The 18,604-nt window shown below is 38.3% G+C and overlaps 2 non-coding genes across 2 annotated transcripts; both read right to left on the bottom strand.

The window, feature by feature from the left end:
* Positions 1 to 6,987: 6,987 nt before the first annotated feature.
* LOC131933499 (5S ribosomal RNA) lies at positions 6,988 to 7,106 on the bottom strand. Its single transcript, XR_009385011.1, has one exon. It is a non-coding gene; the product is annotated as a 5S ribosomal RNA (ribosomal RNA).
* Positions 7,107 to 15,256: 8,150 nt separating this feature from the next.
* On the bottom strand, positions 15,257 to 15,375 carry LOC131933498 (5S ribosomal RNA). The gene has a single exon (XR_009385010.1). It is a non-coding gene; the product is annotated as a 5S ribosomal RNA (ribosomal RNA).
* Between the last annotated feature and the right edge of the window lie 3,229 nt (positions 15,376 to 18,604).

Below are 18,604 nucleotides of genomic sequence, written 5' to 3'. Positions count from 1 at the left end.
TAAATATTGTTTCCCATTTTAAATACTCAGGCGGTTTGTTTGAAAGTCTGACCGCAGCTCCATATTCATTGACTGTCGAAGCAGCGCATAAAATGAATTAGCTTATATCCAGGGCTGGCCTGGTCTGCCTGTTATTGTGACTGAATTGTCCTACAGACAAGACCTGAAGAAGCCCTCGTTAAGTAATAAGTGTACAGCTTGCTTTTAGCCTGGCGCGGGGATCTTTCACCGGCCACTTTAACATTCTGCGACAGGGCAGGCCTTTACTTTAAGCTTTAATCTTAGCTGGTTCCGCTTTAACACAGGGTATTCTTTTGTCTTTAAGTATACCGCTTTCTTTCATCAGCCTGGAACCCTGTGTCTGCTACCGGTATCTCATCCGGCAGGGCAAAACAATTTCCAGTTTTTAAATTAAGCTGATGTCATTTTTAATACCAATGATTAGGATTTTGGCACAATGCTTATTTTTCTATATACACAAGATGAATTTCACATCATTTTCTGATTTCAGTTTAAGTTTGAAAGCATGTAAAATGTCAATTTGTCCTGCTATGTGATTTTTCTTCATTTATTTTTTGCTAGCCCATGGCATCACATTATGAAGACTCTACTAATATCTTTAGGCTGGGGCCAGTACCTTAACCGACTGTCGTCAAATGAAAAAACTGACAGAAGAGCGCAATTTAATACACACAACAGATATATATGTATCCGAACAAACAAATAAATATATTTGAACATATATACATACCTTTATATACGCACACTGATATATACATATATTTACATAATAAATACATTATATATGAATATATCTATATATATAACTTATTTATTTATACATATATATATATATATATATACTTATATTATATATATATATATATATATATATATATATATATATATATATATATATATGTATTATGAATATATATATTAATTCTTATATAATATATATTTGTAAATATAAATTATATATATGTGTGTATATATATATCCTTCTGTTTGCTGGGGTAGAAGAAAAAAACTTATAATTATAATATTCTGAAGGATATTATTTTACTTGAGCGTCTTTCGTCTACACTCAAATATATATATTTGAATATACATTCAAATATATATTCAATGAATATACATTTAGACACACATGTAAATATATATATATATATATACACAAAACATGCATATATATACATACGTATATATAGACATATATACAATATTCGTCTATGTATATATATTCAATATTTTTACATTATAAATAAATATATATATAAAAATATATATATATATATATATATATATATATTTAAAAAAATATATACATATATGAAATACTTTTTACACATATTTATTTATGCTTCTATAATATATGGAAGGATATTAATTTACTCAAGCGTCTGCCTTGGGTGTTTATATAAAAAGAGAAGGGTTGAACTAATGAGAGGAATAAAAAAAATCTTTATATTCAATCTAATTTATTTATATTGTATATGTTATAGACTGGCATACATTTTTTTCTCTCTGGTTTATGTGAAAGGAGCTTGCAGGGATTCAAATTATTATTTTTTGCATTGAAATTCATTCTTTATTAATCACAGCTATGTTGCAGGCATATAAATACTTCCCTTTGGGCTCAAGTTGCTTTGAAAGAATCCTTGTCAGTATAGAACTAGTACCAGGACCATAAATGTATGCCCCAGGGCAAATGTTAAGAAAACCTCATCATTTTACAACTCCAACTGACCAGGGGCTTAAGAAATGATGCTTCTGCGCAAACTTTCTCGTCAGCCGGTAAGAGATCAACCTCCTTTTGATTGTTTAAATTTAATCTGTGCTGAAATCATTGTGCAGGCTGGCAAAGAAAACCATGAACTTCTTGAAAGCTGTGTACTTGAGCTCATGTTATTTTTTATTTTCTGTATTTTGAAAAAAAAAAAAGTATATATATGATAATAAAAAAAAAAAGTTCAGAGTATTTAATTGTTGTTTTGTCTTGTTAAAGAGAATGTATGTTGTGCAGAAGTGTAACCAACTCATTTTCAAGCCAGGCCTAGCAAAAGACAAAACCAAAAGAATCATATGATATGATGGTAGTAGGAAAAAAGTATATCAGTGAACAAATGGTGGCAGATGCATGCCTTAGCAATCTGACATGGTAGCTTTAATGAAAGAAAAACAAAAATAATAAAAACACCAAAAGCCACACTCACACAGTTATGTTCAACATATATAATGAAGACAGAAAAAAACCAACCCACCAGAATGGATGTATTGTAATGAAAATGGCAGTTAGCACTGGTGATAAGAATCAAAGTGTTGGCTAATAATTCCTATTACAACAGCCAGCCTTATAATCTGAATTAAAACTATTAAATCCCATTCATCCCTTGGATCTATGCCAAACAACACACAATAAATGATATGCATAGAGGTGTGCTGATGCCCTGTGTGAGATGCAGAATGAAATAGTGTTTTTAAAAAAAAGGAGCCACCCAGTAATAAGTATGTGGCCTTTTTATGTCTAGTTTAAAGGATAGAATTAGCATGAAATGTGTTAAGAGAATAGTGTGTGCAGTTGTTGGGATAGGCATATTACTATGTAGGCCTATGTATGTATGTATATCTATCTCTACTTATTAAAGAAAAGAATGACTAAACAAAAAAAAAAAACTGTAACATGGCAGCTACACAGAGTGGGTGGGTGGATGAGGGAGGGAGGGAAAACTCGTTCAATGTAAACCAAACCGAGCTAATTGGGAATGGGTGGAGGCCCTGAAAAGGGCCGAGTAGTAGAGCCACAACAAGCAAGCCAGGTGGTTGTTTGCTGTTGTGTTTATTTGCTGGTGGTGTACTTGGTGACAGCCTTGGTGCCTTCACTGACGGCGTGTTTGGCCAGCTCACCGGGCAGGAGGAGACGGACAGCGGTCTGGATCTCCCTGGAGGTGATGGTGCTGCGCTTGTTGTAGTGGGCAAGACGGCTGGCTTCAGCTGAAATGCGCTCAAAGATGTCGTTGACGAAGGAGTTCATGATGGACATGGCCTTGGAGGAAATGCCAGTGTCAGGGTGCACCTGCTTCAAGACTTTGTAAATGTAGATGCTGTAGCTTTCCTTTCTCCTCCTCTTCTTTTTCTTGTCACCGGTGCGTACGGCTTTAGCCTTACCGGCCTTCTTGGCTCCCTTGGAAGAAACTTTAGGTGGCATGTTGTTTTCTTTTCAATGGCTTGAACAGAAATGAGGCGAACCGACCGCCGGCCGCCCTTTTATATGAAACGGCGAGGAAATTTGGAGAGTACGAGTACGAGTACGAACGCCAAGCCGCTGCGCAGCCAATCAGAACGCTCGCTTGGTGACGAACGGATTTCCTCGCCGTTTCGTATAAAAGGGCCGATCTCGCCGTTAAGTCTTCATTCATCGCCTGCAGCCGTATCGCTGTTAGTCGCTGTATTTCTTCTCGCTCCTAACCAACTCACAATGTCCGGACGTGGTAAAGGCGGTAAAGTCAAGGGAAAGTCCAAGTCTCGCTCCTCCAGGGCAGGCCTTCAATTCCCAGTCGGACGTATTCATCGTCTGTTGAGGAAAGGAAACTATGCTGAGCGTGTCGGTGCTGGTGCCCCAGTCTACCTAGCCGCCGTCCTCGAGTATTTGGCCGCTGAAGTGCTCGAGTTGGCCGGCAACGCTGCCAGAGACAACAAGAAGACAAGAATCATTCCTCGTCACCTCCAGCTGGCCATCCGTAACGACGAAGAGTTGAACAAACTTTTGTCGGGTGTCACCATCGCCCAGGGTGGTGTCCTCCCCAACATCCAGGCCGTGCTTCTGCCCAAGAAGTCACAGAAGACACCCGGTGGCAAGAGCTAAACAGTGTCACCCTGCTGCCCACTGTCCACCTAGCCTACTACTGTCCTTTTCAGGACAACCAAAGTTTACCCAATTAGCTTTCGTTGTGTGTCAATGAACAAAAATCGAGTTTTCCTACCCTACCCTACCCTACCCTACTTGTTTCAAACTTTATTAATAACGTATCAACATGTCAATCACTAGCAGTATGAGATCATTATTATAGATGTATAATACTTACACTGGTTTACACGAGCAGAACAGGGAGGGGGCGGTCATATTAATAGTAGTAACTGGACATATTTTAGGGGTATTCGTTCATAGATACAAATGAAAATAGAATCTATTTTTCTTTAAATGTGCTCCGTTTAACCCCTGTCTACAACAAATAAGGGTGGTCGTTATTTTAAAATTCTATTCTTTAACCTACCGCTAGTCTACCCTTTTTATTTTATATCTTCTTCTTTTTAAAACCAAATATGTTTTTATTAATCCTTCCCCCTCATTTATTTACACACTGTGTAAATACCGCCGATCGGGCGGTCGAATCGGGTCAGAATATCTACCTAGGTCTATAGACTAGGTCTAGATCTAAATTGTTTCAGGCAGTCTATGTTGGGTTCTTTTCTAATCACTCACACACACATTCATAATTCATTGAAGACGACAGAAGCAAACACACCGGATTCCATTGACAAGCGGCACAACCAAGGATTTCATTTGAACGAAGAATATTTTGTGTTATCGGCCCTGTCTGCTATTAATAGATCGCTCGGCTGGATACCGTGTCTAAAAATAATCTGCTATGTCGACGCTGTCTCAACGTTGTGTGGCTGCTACTGGCCAATCAGCGTCGTTAAACTCGTACTCGTCCAATGGGAGAGCTTCGTTGCGCTAAGGGTTTGGCGGACGGTTATAAAAGGGCCAGCAGCGCTGAGCTGCCGCATTTCCTTAACAGTCAGTTAAGATCATTCAAAAAAAAAAAGATGGCTCGTACCAAACAAACCGCCCGAAAATCTACTGGAGGCAAAGCCCCACGTAAACAGCTGGCCACCAAAGCCGCCAGAAAGTCAGCACCAGCCACCGGCGGTGTTAAGAAGCCCCATCGTTACAGGCCTGGAACCGTCGCCCTGAGAGAAATCCGTCGTTACCAGAAGAGCACTGAGCTGCTCATTCGCAAGCTGCCATTCCAGCGCCTGGTCAGAGAAATCGCCCAGGACTTCAAGACTGACCTTCGCTTCCAGAGCTCCGCTGTCATGGCCCTGCAGGAGGCTAGCGAGGCTTACCTCGTCGGTCTGTTTGAAGACACCAACCTGTGCGCCATCCACGCCAAGCGTGTCACCATCATGCCCAAGGACATCCAGCTAGCCAGACGTATCCGTGGTGAGCGTGCTTAAGAGGTTTCTTTTAAGCCCAAACCACCACCCCCTGTCCTCAACCAAGGTCCTTTTTAGGACCACCTGACAACGTTCAGATTAGCAGTGAAGGTCCCCCACCTCACGAGTTTCCACCCACCCACCCACTACACCCCCTGCCCATGTCTGCCACTCTACTACTACTACTACTACTACATCTATTAGTATTATTCTGGGGGATGCGGGAAATAGGTTCTATTCATTTATCTCTTTAATTCAACTCACACATCACATTGCTATTTGAATTCGTGTATGCATGCTGTTGATATTGTTTTATTTATCTCAAATGTGAAGAAAGGAGAGAATAAATTTTATATTTTTCTTTCACCCACCCACCACCCTATCCATTGCTTTTTAAAATATATATATAAAAAAAAAAAAAGAAAAACCCTTTAGGGTTAGAGCTAGATATCTAGATCTTAATCGGAGAGCAGAAATTATTCTTAACGACTACACGCCATAGATTATTTAATTATTAGAAGCCTAACTAACCTATTCGTTTCACGATGTAAACAAACCACTGCGAGTACGGAGCGGAGTACGAGAATATTATTTCGTTCGTACTCGACCAATCAGCGTTCGAGATTCTCTCGTACTCGCATAATGAGCTCGCTCGTACTCGCATAATTAGGTGTAGGGAAATATTTCAGTTTTATTCGCACAAAACGGTGAAAATAACGTCTAATATCATATTTTAACATGACAAACGTGGATCTTTTCTATGCCTACACGTGTGGGCAATGAAACTCTTTATTTTTTATCCAAGGGTCGCATAGCAGAATAGGTGAAAAAATGACTTTGAAAACGACACCGTTAGCCGACAAGCCAGCAACATTCCAGTCGACACGGCAAGCTGCTTTTTCATTGGCTGGCTCATTCGCCGACCGCTTTTGGTTGGGCGGTGTCCGCCATATTGAACGAACTCGAGCCCAGGACCGTATATAAGGAGCGAGTTTCTCTGCAGACGGCGTTTTTCGAACACTCCTTCATCAACAAAGAAGAAAAATTCAATATGTCTGGCCGAGGCAAAGGTGGTAAGGGACTCGGCAAAGGAGGCGCCAAGCGTCACAGGAAGGTGTTGCGTGATAACATCCAAGGTATCACCAAGCCAGCCATCCGTCGTCTTGCTCGCAGAGGTGGTGTCAAACGTATCTCTGGTCTGATCTACGAAGAAACCAGAGGTGTCCTCAAGGTGTTCCTTGAAAATGTCATCCGTGATGCCGTCACCTACACTGAGCACGCCAAGAGGAAGACCGTCACTGCTATGGATGTCGTCTATGCTCTGAAACGTCAAGGTCGCACCCTGTACGGCTTCGGCGGTTAAACTCAACCCAGGACCACCCATTTGTTCTACCCATCCGGCCCTTATTAGGGCCACCCATACGTTTCCGAATTAGCTCGAGTGGTTGTAACCCCTACACGAATGTTTTCCATACCTACCCCTTATTTAACTTACTGAGTTACTTCTAATTATTAGGTTGTAGCCTACTTAGTTTATTTATTTAATTTGGGCAGAGTGGTCATCTTTCCTTTGTTGGTTTTTAAGGGGTTTGTTTCCATGGGTGGGTAGGATCGAGGTAGCCTACCGTGAAGGCACAAAAGAAACAAACAAAAAATATTTCGATATTACAAAAGTGTTCACAGGTATGTGGTGAACTTAGGAAAGAGTGCAGGTGGTAAGAATAGGTGTCCAGTGGGGCAAAAAATAAAAGACAAAAGATGAAAAAAAGTCTACAACACGTGGTGTTCCCAAGCGGTCACCCATCTAAGTACTAACCACGCCCGACGTTGCTTGACTGCGGTGATCGGACGAGAACCGGTATTTTCAACGTGGTATGGCCGTAGACATCTGTGTGAGAAAATTGGGGCTTATAAATATACTCAAACGAAATCAGCAGTTATTCGTCCTTTTCTGGCTACAATAATGATTTCACTGCTTTCCTCATATTATTTCAATAATAAAAAACGCCCTAAATCTCCACAAAAGCGAAACATTGTTTTAATATCGAATACTATGTGCCTTTTTTTCCCTCTACAGCCATTGGTCGCTATTTTTAACCTGAGGCGGTAACCACCGGTAGACTTCCCTGAGCTACTAATTTTCGAGCATCGCGCGTTGTAAAATACAAAATAAATACATTTTCCCCATTTTCCTTGACTAAAATCAGAAAACCAGGTGCCCCCTGCATCCGACCTGTCCTTTAACTATCGCTTTCATGTGAAATGATCTATCGGAAAGGCGATACTTTAACTTTTTTGGGTCTCCCGCTCACTCACTCCTTCCGAAACATTCTGCACGAATTCATTCAATTTTAATCCAACTCATCACATAGATCTAGATCTAGCCGCCTACAAGTCTACTAATTTAATGTTTGAGAAATAGTTCAATGCTTTTCATTTATTAATTATTCTTTTAACCTTTTCCCACGACAACTGGCACATTTATTTTCAGTCTATTAATATTCTGGCTTCATTTTAAAACACGCAACTAGGCGACGATCTAGAATTCTAGATCTAACGCTCTAGCTTAACTAAAATAATATAAACAGGAGGGTAGATCTATTCAAAATACTGTTTCAAAAATTACAATAATAATTTCACGGTGAAAAAAAAAAGGCAGGCGATCCATGGTTAATTAAATGCTAATTAAGGATGTTGCTTAAAAGGTTAGGTTGGCCTGGGACGCCAGTATTTCTCTAGAGTCTAGATCTAGAATTTCTAGATTCTGTAGGAATGAGTAGCCTAGGTATTAATAATTAAATGCATTAGTAATTATTAGTAAATAACATAAGATTTAGTTCAGTAAAAACTAATAGATCTAGATTTTAGGTCCAATGTTGGCTATCAGACTTGATGCTTGATTGTAATGATTATTAGGTTTGAGCAATTAATTTTTTTAAACATTTTTTTTAATTATTAGTATTAGTGATAAGTCATCATTAGTGGGAGTAAATTTACTTCTTTCCAGTCTGGTTCTGGGTTTCCTTGTAGCCTATATAATCTAGATCTAGTTGGTGATAATATTAATAAATATTGTTTCCCATTTTAAATACTCAGGCGGTTTGTTTGAAAGTCTGACCGCAGCTCCATATTCATTGACTGTCGAAGCAGCGCATAAAATGAATTAGCTTATATCCAGGGCTGGCCTGGTCTGCCTGTTATTGTGACTGAATTGTCCTACAGACAAGACCTGAAGAAGCCCTCGTTAAGTAATAAGTGTACAGCTTGCTTTTAGCCTGGCGCGGGGATCTTTCACCGGCCACTTTAACATTCTGCGACAGGGCAGGCCTTTACTTTAAGCTTTAATCTTAGCTGGTTCCGCTTTAACACAGGGTATTCTTTTGTCTTTAAGTATACCGCTTTCTTTCATCAGCCTGGAACCCTGTGTCTGCTACCGGTATCTCATCCGGCAGGGCAAAACAATTTCCAGTTTTTAAATTAAGCTGATGTCATTTTTAATACCAATGATTAGGATTTTGGCACAATGCTTATTTTTCTATATACACAAGATGAATTTCACATCATTTTCTGATTTCAGTTTAAGTTTGAAAGCATGTAAAATGTCAATTTGTCCTGCTATGTGATTTTTCTTCATTTATTTTTTGCTAGCCCATGGCATCACATTATGAAGACTCTACTAATATCTTTAGGCTGGGGCCAGTACCTTAACCGACTGTCGTCAAATGAAAAAACTGACAGAAGAGCGCAATTTAATACACACAACAGATATATATGTATCCGAACAAACAAATAAATATATTTGAACATATATACATACCTTTATATACGCACACTGATATATACATATATTTACATAATAAATACATTATATATGAATATATCTATATATATAACTTATTTATTTATACATATATATATATATATATATACTTATATATATATATATATATATATATATATATATATATATATATGTATTATGAATATATATATTAATTCTTATATAATATATATTTGTAAATATAAATTATATATATGTGTGTATATATATATCCTTCTGTTTGCTGGGGTAGAAGAAAAAAACTTATAATTATAATATTCTGAAGGATATTATTTTACTTGAGCGTCTTTCGTCTACACTCAAATATATATATTTGAATATACATTCAAATATATATTCAATGAATATACATTTAGACACACATGTAAATATATATATATATATATACACAAAACATGCATATATATACATACGTATATATAGACATATATACAATATTCGTCTATGTATATATATTCAATATTTTTACATTATAAATAAATATATATATAAAAATATATATATATATATATATATATATATATTTAAAAAAATATATACATATATGAAATACTTTTTACACATATTTATTTATGCTTCTATAATATATGGAAGGATATTAATTTACTCAAGCGTCTGCCTTGGGTGTTTATATAAAAAGAGAAGGGTTGAACTAATGAGAGGAATAAAAAAAATCTTTATATTCAATCTAATTTATTTATATTGTATATGTTATAGACTGGCATACATTTTTTTCTCTCTGGTTTATGTGAAAGGAGCTTGCAGGGATTCAAATTATTATTTTTTGCATTGAAATTCATTCTTTATTAATCACAGCTATGTTGCAGGCATATAAATACTTCCCTTTGGGCTCAAGTTGCTTTGAAAGAATCCTTGTCAGTATAGAACTAGTACCAGGACCATAAATGTATGCCCCAGGGCAAATGTTAAGAAAACCTCATCATTTTACAACTCCAACTGACCAGGGGCTTAAGAAATGATGCTTCTGCGCAAACTTTCTCGTCAGCCGGTAAGAGATCAACCTCCTTTTGATTGTTTAAATTTAATCTGTGCTGAAATCATTGTGCAGGCTGGCAAAGAAAACCATGAACTTCTTGAAAGCTGTGTACTTGAGCTCATGTTATTTTTTATTTTCTGTATTTTGAAAAAAAAAAAAGTATATATATGATAATAAAAAAAAAAAGTTCAGAGTATTTAATTGTTGTTTTGTCTTGTTAAAGAGAATGTATGTTGTGCAGAAGTGTAACCAACTCATTTTCAAGCCAGGCCTAGCAAAAGACAAAACCAAAAGAATCATATGATATGATGGTAGTAGGAAAAAAGTATATCAGTGAACAAATGGTGGCAGATGCATGCCTTAGCAATCTGACATGGTAGCTTTAATGAAAGAAAAACAAAAATAATAAAAACACCAAAAGCCACACTCACACAGTTATGTTCAACATATATAATGAAGACAGAAAAAAACCAACCCACCAGAATGGATGTATTGTAATGAAAATGGCAGTTAGCACTGGTGATAAGAATCAAAGTGTTGGCTAATAATTCCTATTACAACAGCCAGCCTTATAATCTGAATTAAAACTATTAAATCCCATTCATCCCTTGGATCTATGCCAAACAACACACAATAAATGATATGCATAGAGGTGTGCTGATGCCCTGTGTGAGATGCAGAATGAAATAGTGTTTTTAAAAAAAAGGAGCCACCCAGTAATAAGTATGTGGCCTTTTTATGTCTAGTTTAAAGGATAGAATTAGCATGAAATGTGTTAAGAGAATAGTGTGTGCAGTTGTTGGGATAGGCATATTACTATGTAGGCCTATGTATGTATGTATATCTATCTCTACTTATTAAAGAAAAGAATGACTAAACAAAAAAAAAAAACTGTAACATGGCAGCTACACAGAGTGGGTGGGTGGATGAGGGAGGGAGGGAAAACTCGTTCAATGTAAACCAAACCGAGCTAATTGGGAATGGGTGGAGGCCCTGAAAAGGGCCGAGTAGTAGAGCCACAACAAGCAAGCCAGGTGGTTGTTTGCTGTTGTGTTTATTTGCTGGTGGTGTACTTGGTGACAGCCTTGGTGCCTTCACTGACGGCGTGTTTGGCCAGCTCACCGGGCAGGAGGAGACGGACAGCGGTCTGGATCTCCCTGGAGGTGATGGTGCTGCGCTTGTTGTAGTGGGCAAGACGGCTGGCTTCAGCTGAAATGCGCTCAAAGATGTCGTTGACGAAGGAGTTCATGATGGACATGGCCTTGGAGGAAATGCCAGTGTCAGGGTGCACCTGCTTCAAGACTTTGTAAATGTAGATGCTGTAGCTTTCCTTTCTCCTCCTCTTCTTTTTCTTGTCACCGGTGCGTACGGCTTTAGCCTTACCGGCCTTCTTGGCTCCCTTGGAAGAAACTTTAGGTGGCATGTTGTTTTCTTTTCAATGGCTTGAACAGAAATGAGGCGAACCGACCGCCGGCCGCCCTTTTATATGAAACGGCGAGGAAATTTGGAGAGTACGAGTACGAGTACGAACGCCAAGCCGCTGCGCAGCCAATCAGAACGCTCGCTTGGTGACGAACGGATTTCCTCGCCGTTTCGTATAAAAGGGCCGATCTCGCCGTTAAGTCTTCATTCATCGCCTGCAGCCGTATCGCTGTTAGTCGCTGTATTTCTTCTCGCTCCTAACCAACTCACAATGTCCGGACGTGGTAAAGGCGGTAAAGTCAAGGGAAAGTCCAAGTCTCGCTCCTCCAGGGCAGGCCTTCAATTCCCAGTCGGACGTATTCATCGTCTGTTGAGGAAAGGAAACTATGCTGAGCGTGTCGGTGCTGGTGCCCCAGTCTACCTAGCCGCCGTCCTCGAGTATTTGGCCGCTGAAGTGCTCGAGTTGGCCGGCAACGCTGCCAGAGACAACAAGAAGACAAGAATCATTCCTCGTCACCTCCAGCTGGCCATCCGTAACGACGAAGAGTTGAACAAACTTTTGTCGGGTGTCACCATCGCCCAGGGTGGTGTCCTCCCCAACATCCAGGCCGTGCTTCTGCCCAAGAAGTCACAGAAGACACCCGGTGGCAAGAGCTAAACAGTGTCACCCTGCTGCCCACTGTCCACCTAGCCTACTACTGTCCTTTTCAGGACAACCAAAGTTTACCCAATTAGCTTTCGTTGTGTGTCAATGAACAAAAATCGAGTTTTCCTACCCTACCCTACCCTACTTGTTTCAAACTTTATTAATAACGTATCAACATGTCAATCACTAGCAGTATGAGATCATTATTATAGATGTATAATACTTACACTGGTTTACACGAGCAGAACAGGGAGGGGGCGGTCATATTAATAGTAGTAACTGGACATATTTTAGGGGTATTCGTTCATAGATACAAATGAAAATAGAATCTATTTTTCTTTAAATGTGCTCCGTTTAACCCCTGTCTACAACAAATAAGGGTGGTCGTTATTTTAAAATTCTATTCTTTAACCTACCGCTAGTCTACCCTTTTTATTTTATATCTTCTTCTTTTTAAAACCAAATATGTTTTTATTAATCCTTCCCCCTCATTTATTTACACACTGTGTAAATACCGCCGATCGGGCGGTCGAATCGGGTCAGAATATCTACCTAGGTCTATAGACTAGGTCTAGATCTAAATTGTTTCAGGCAGTCTATGTTGGGTTCTTTTCTAATCACTCACACACACATTCATAATTCATTGAAGACGACAGAAGCAAACACACCGGATTCCATTGACAAGCGGCACAACCAAGGATTTCATTTGAACGAAGAATATTTTGTGTTATCGGCCCTGTCTGCTATTAATAGATCGCTCGGCTGGATACCGTGTCTAAAAATAATCTGCTATGTCGACGCTGTCTCAACGTTGTGTGGCTGCTACTGGCCAATCAGCGTCGTTAAACTCGTACTCGTCCAATGGGAGAGCTTCGTTGCGCTAAGGGTTTGGCGGACGGTTATAAAAGGGCCAGCAGCGCTGAGCTGCCGCATTTCCTTAACAGTCAGTTAAGATCATTCAAAAAAAAAAAGATGGCTCGTACCAAACAAACCGCCCGAAAATCTACTGGAGGCAAAGCCCCACGTAAACAGCTGGCCACCAAAGCCGCCAGAAAGTCAGCACCAGCCACCGGCGGTGTTAAGAAGCCCCATCGTTACAGGCCTGGAACCGTCGCCCTGAGAGAAATCCGTCGTTACCAGAAGAGCACTGAGCTGCTCATTCGCAAGCTGCCATTCCAGCGCCTGGTCAGAGAAATCGCCCAGGACTTCAAGACTGACCTTCGCTTCCAGAGCTCCGCTGTCATGGCCCTGCAGGAGGCTAGCGAGGCTTACCTCGTCGGTCTGTTTGAAGACACCAACCTGTGCGCCATCCACGCCAAGCGTGTCACCATCATGCCCAAGGACATCCAGCTAGCCAGACGTATCCGTGGTGAGCGTGCTTAAGAGGTTTCTTTTAAGCCCAAACCACCACCCCCTGTCCTCAACCAAGGTCCTTTTTAGGACCACCTGACAACGTTCAGATTAGCAGTGAAGGTCCCCCACCTCACGAGTTTCCACCCACCCACCCACTACACCCCCTGCCCATGTCTGCCACTCTACTACTACTACTACTACTACATCTATTAGTATTATTCTGGGGGATGCGGGAAATAGGTTCTATTCATTTATCTCTTTAATTCAACTCACACATCACATTGCTATTTGAATTCGTGTATGCATGCTGTTGATATTGTTTTATTTATCTCAAATGTGAAGAAAGGAGAGAATAAATTTTATATTTTTCTTTCACCCACCCACCACCCTATCCATTGCTTTTTAAAATATATATATAAAAAAAAAAAAAAGAAAAACCCTTTAGGGTTAGAGCTAGATATCTAGATCTTAATCGGAGAGCAGAAATTATTCTTAACGACTACACGCCATAGATTATTTAATTATTAGAAGCCTAACTAACCTATTCGTTTCACGATGTAAACAAACCACTGCGAGTACGGAGCGGAGTACGAGAATATTATTTCGTTCGTACTCGACCAATCAGCGTTCGAGATTCTCTCGTACTCGCATAATGAGCTCGCTCGTACTCGCATAATTAGGTGTAGGGAAATATTTCAGTTTTATTCGCACAAAACGGTGAAAATAACGTCTAATATCATATTTTAACATGACAAACGTGGATCTTTTCTATGCCTACACGTGTGGGCAATGAAACTCTTTATTTTTTATCCAAGGGTCGCATAGCAGAATAGGTGAAAAAATGACTTTGAAAACGACACCGTTAGCCGACAAGCCAGCAACATTCCAGTCGACACGGCAAGCTGCTTTTTCATTGGCTGGCTCATTCGCCGACCGCTTTTGGTTGGGCGGTGTCCGCCATATTGAACGAACTCGAGCCCAGGACCGTATATAAGGAGCGAGTTTCTCTGCAGACGGCGTTTTTCGAACACTCCTTCATCAACAAAGAAGAAAAATTCAATATGTCTGGCCGAGGCAAAGGTGGTAAGGGACTCGGCAAAGGAGGCGCCAAGCGTCACAGGAAGGTGTTGCGTGATAACATCCAAGGTATCACCAAGCCAGCCATCCGTCGTCTTGCTCGCAGAGGTGGTGTCAAACGTATCTCTGGTCTGATCTACGAAGAAACCAGAGGTGTCCTCAAGGTGTTCCTTGAAAATGTCATCCGTGATGCCGTCACCTACACTGAGCACGCCAAGAGGAAGACCGTCACTGCTATGGATGTCGTCTATGCTCTGAAACGTCAAGGTCGCACCCTGTACGGCTTCGGCGGTTAAACTCAACCCAGGACCACCCATTTGTTCTACCCATCCGGCCCTTATTAGGGCCACCCATACGTTTCCGAATTAGCTCGAGTGGTTGTAACCCCTACACGAATGTTTTCCATACCTACCCCTTATTTAACTTACTGAGTTACTTCTAATTATTAGGTTGTAGCCTACTTAGTTTATTTATTTAATTTGGGCAGAGTGGTCATCTTTCCTTTGTTGGTTTTTAAGGGGTTTGTTTCCATGGGTGGGTAGGATCGAGGTAGCCTACCGTGAAGGCACAAAAGAAACAAACAAAAAATATTTCGATATTACAAAAGTGTTCACAGGTATGTGGTGAACTTAGGAAAGAGTGCAGGTGGTAAGAATAGGTGTCCAGTGGGGCAAAAAATAAAAGACAAAAGATGAAAAAAAGTCTACAACACGTGGTGTTCCCAAGCGGTCACCCATCTAAGTACTAACCACGCCCGACGTTGCTTGACTGCGGTGATCGGACGAGAACCGGTATTTTCAACGTGGTATGGCCGTAGACATCTGTGTGAGAAAATGATCTGTGTGAAATGATCTATCGGAAAGGCGATACTTTAACTTTTTTGGGTCTCCCGCTCACTCACTCCTTCCGAAACATTCTGCACGAATTCATTCAATTTTAATCCAACTCATCACATAGATCTAGATCTAGCCGCCTACAAGTCTACTAATTTAATGTTTGAGAAATAGTTCAATGCTTTTCATTTATTAATTATTCTTTTAACCTTTTCCCACGACAACTGGCACATTTATTTTCAGTCTATTAATATTCTGGCTTCATTTTAAAACACGCAACTAGGCGACGATCTAGAATTCTAGATCTAACGCTCTAGCTTAACTAAAATAATATAAACAGGAGGGTAGATCTATTCAAAATACTGTTTCAAAAATTACAATAATAATTTCACGGTGAAAAAAAAAAGGCAGGCGATCCATGGTTAATTAAATGCTAATTAAGGATGTTGCTTAAAAGGTTAGGTTGGCCTGGGACGCCAGTATTTCTCTAGAGTCTAGATCTAGAATTTCTAGATTCTGTAGGAATGAGTAGCCTAGGTATTAATAATTAAATGCATTAGTAATTATTAGTAAATAACATAAGATTTAGTTCAGTAAAAACTAATAGATCTAGATTTTAGGTCCAATGTTGGCTATCAGACTTGATGCTTGATTGTAATGATTATTAGGTTTGAGCAATTAATTTTTTTAAACATTTTTTTTAATTATTAGTATTAGTGATAAGTCATCATTAGTGGGAGTAAATTTACTTCTTTCCAGTCTGGTTCTGGGTTTCCTTGTAGCCTATATAATCTAGATCTAGTTGGTGATAATATTAATAAATATTGTTTCCCATTTTAAATACTCAGGCGGTTTGTTTGAAAGTCTGACCGCAGCTCCATATTCATTGACTGTCGAAGCAGCGCATAAAATGAATTAGCTTATATCCAGGGCTGGCCTGGTCTGCCTGTTATTGTGACTGAATTGTCCTACAGACAAGACCTGAAGAAGCCCTCGTTAAGTAATAAGTGTACAGCTTGCTTTTAGCCTGGCGCGGGGATCTTTCACCGGCCACTTTAACATTCTGCGACAGGGCAGGCCTTTACTTTAAGCTTTAATCTTAGCTGGTTCCGCTTTAACACAGGGTATTCTTTTGTCTTTAAGTATACCGCTTTCTTTCATCAGCCTGGAACCCTGTGTCTGCTACCGGTATCTCATCCGGCAGGGCAAAACAATTTCCAGTTTTTAAATTAAGCTGATGTCATTTTTAATACCAATGATTAGGATTTTGGCACAATGCTTATTTTTCTATATACACAAGATGAATTTCACATCATTTTCTGATTTCAGTTTAAGTTTGAAAGCATGTAAAATGTCAATTTGTCCTGCTATGTGATTTTTCTTCATTTATTTTTTGCTAGCCCATGGCATCACATTATGAAGACTCTACTAATATCTTTAGGCTGGGGCCAGTACCTTAACCGACTGTCGTCAAATGAAAAAACTGACAGAAGAGCGCAATTTAATACACACAACAGATATATATGTATCCGAACAAACAAATAAATATATTTGAACATATATACATACCTTTATATACGCACACTGATATATACATATATTTACATAATAAATACATTATATATGAATATATCTATATATATAACTTATTTATTTATACATATATATATATATATATATACTTATATATATATATATATATATATATATATATATATATATATATATATATATGTATTATGAATATATATATTAATTCTTATATAATATATATTTGTAAATATAAATTATATATATGTGTGTATATATATATCCTTCTGTTTGCTGGGGTAGAAGAAAAAAACTTATAATTATAATATTCTGAAGGATATTATTTTACTTGAGCGTCTTTCGTCTACACTCAAATATATATATTTGAATATACATTCAAATATATATTCAATGAATATACATTTAGACACACATGTAAATATATATATATATATATACACAAAACATGCATATATATACATACGTATATATAGACATATATACAATATTCGTCTATGTATATATATTCAATATTTTTACATTATAAATAAATATATATATAAAAATATATATATATATATATATATATATATATTTAAAAAAATATATACATATATGAAATACTTTTTACACATATTTATTTATGCTTCTATAATATATGGAAGGATATTAATTTACTCAAGCGTCTGCCTTGGGTGTTTATATAAAAAGAGAAGGGTTGAACTAATGAGAGGAATAAAAAAAATCTTTATATTCAATCTAATTTATTTATATTGTATATGTTATAGACTGGCATACATTTTTTTCTCTCTGGTTTATGTGAAAGGAGCTTGCAGGGATTCAAATTATTATTTTTTGCATTGAAATTCATTCTTTATTAATCACAGCTATGTTGCAGGCATATAAATACTTCCCTTTGGGCTCAAGTTGCTTTGAAAGAATCCTTGTCAGTATAGAACTAGTACCAGGACCATAAATGTATGCCCCAGGGCAAATGTTAAGAAAACCTCATCATTTTACAACTCCAACTGACCAGGGGCTTAAGAAATGATGCTTCTGCGCAAACTTTCTCGTCAGCCGGTAAGAGATCAACCTCCTTTTGATTGTTTAAATTTAATCTGTGCTGAAATCATTGTGCAGGCTGGCAAAGAAAACCATGAACTTCTTGAAAGCTGTGTACTTGAGCTCATGTTATTTTTTATTTTCTGTATTTTGAAAAAAAAAAAAGTATATATATGATAATAAAAAAAAAAAGTTCAGAGTATTTAATTGTTGTTTTGTCTTGTTAAAGAGAATGTATGTTGTGCAGAAGTGTAACCAACTCATTTTCAAGCCAGGCCTAGCAAAAGACAAAACCAAAAGAATCATATGATATGATGGTAGTAGGAAAAAAGTATATCAGTGAACAAATGGTGGCAGATGCATGCCTTAGCAATCTGACATGGTAGCTTTAATGAAAGAAAAACAAAAATAATAAAAACACCAAAAGCCACACTCACACAGTTATGTTCAACATATATAATGAAGACAGAAAAAAACCAACCCACCAGAATGGATGTATTGTAATGAAAATGGCAGTTAGCACTGGTGATAAGAATCAAAGTGTTGGCTAATAATTCCTATTACAACAGCCAGCCTTATAATCTGAATTAAAACTATTAAATCCCATTCATCCCTTGGATCTA

Source organism: Physella acuta, unplaced genomic scaffold, assembly GCF_028476545.2.
Source record: "Physella acuta isolate Inbredline_101_S28 unplaced genomic scaffold, ASM2847654v3 ptg002530l, whole genome shotgun sequence".
NCBI classification, from domain to species: domain Eukaryota; kingdom Metazoa; phylum Mollusca; class Gastropoda; family Physidae; genus Physella; species Physella acuta.
This window is presented reverse-complemented; position numbering and strand designations above follow the sequence as displayed.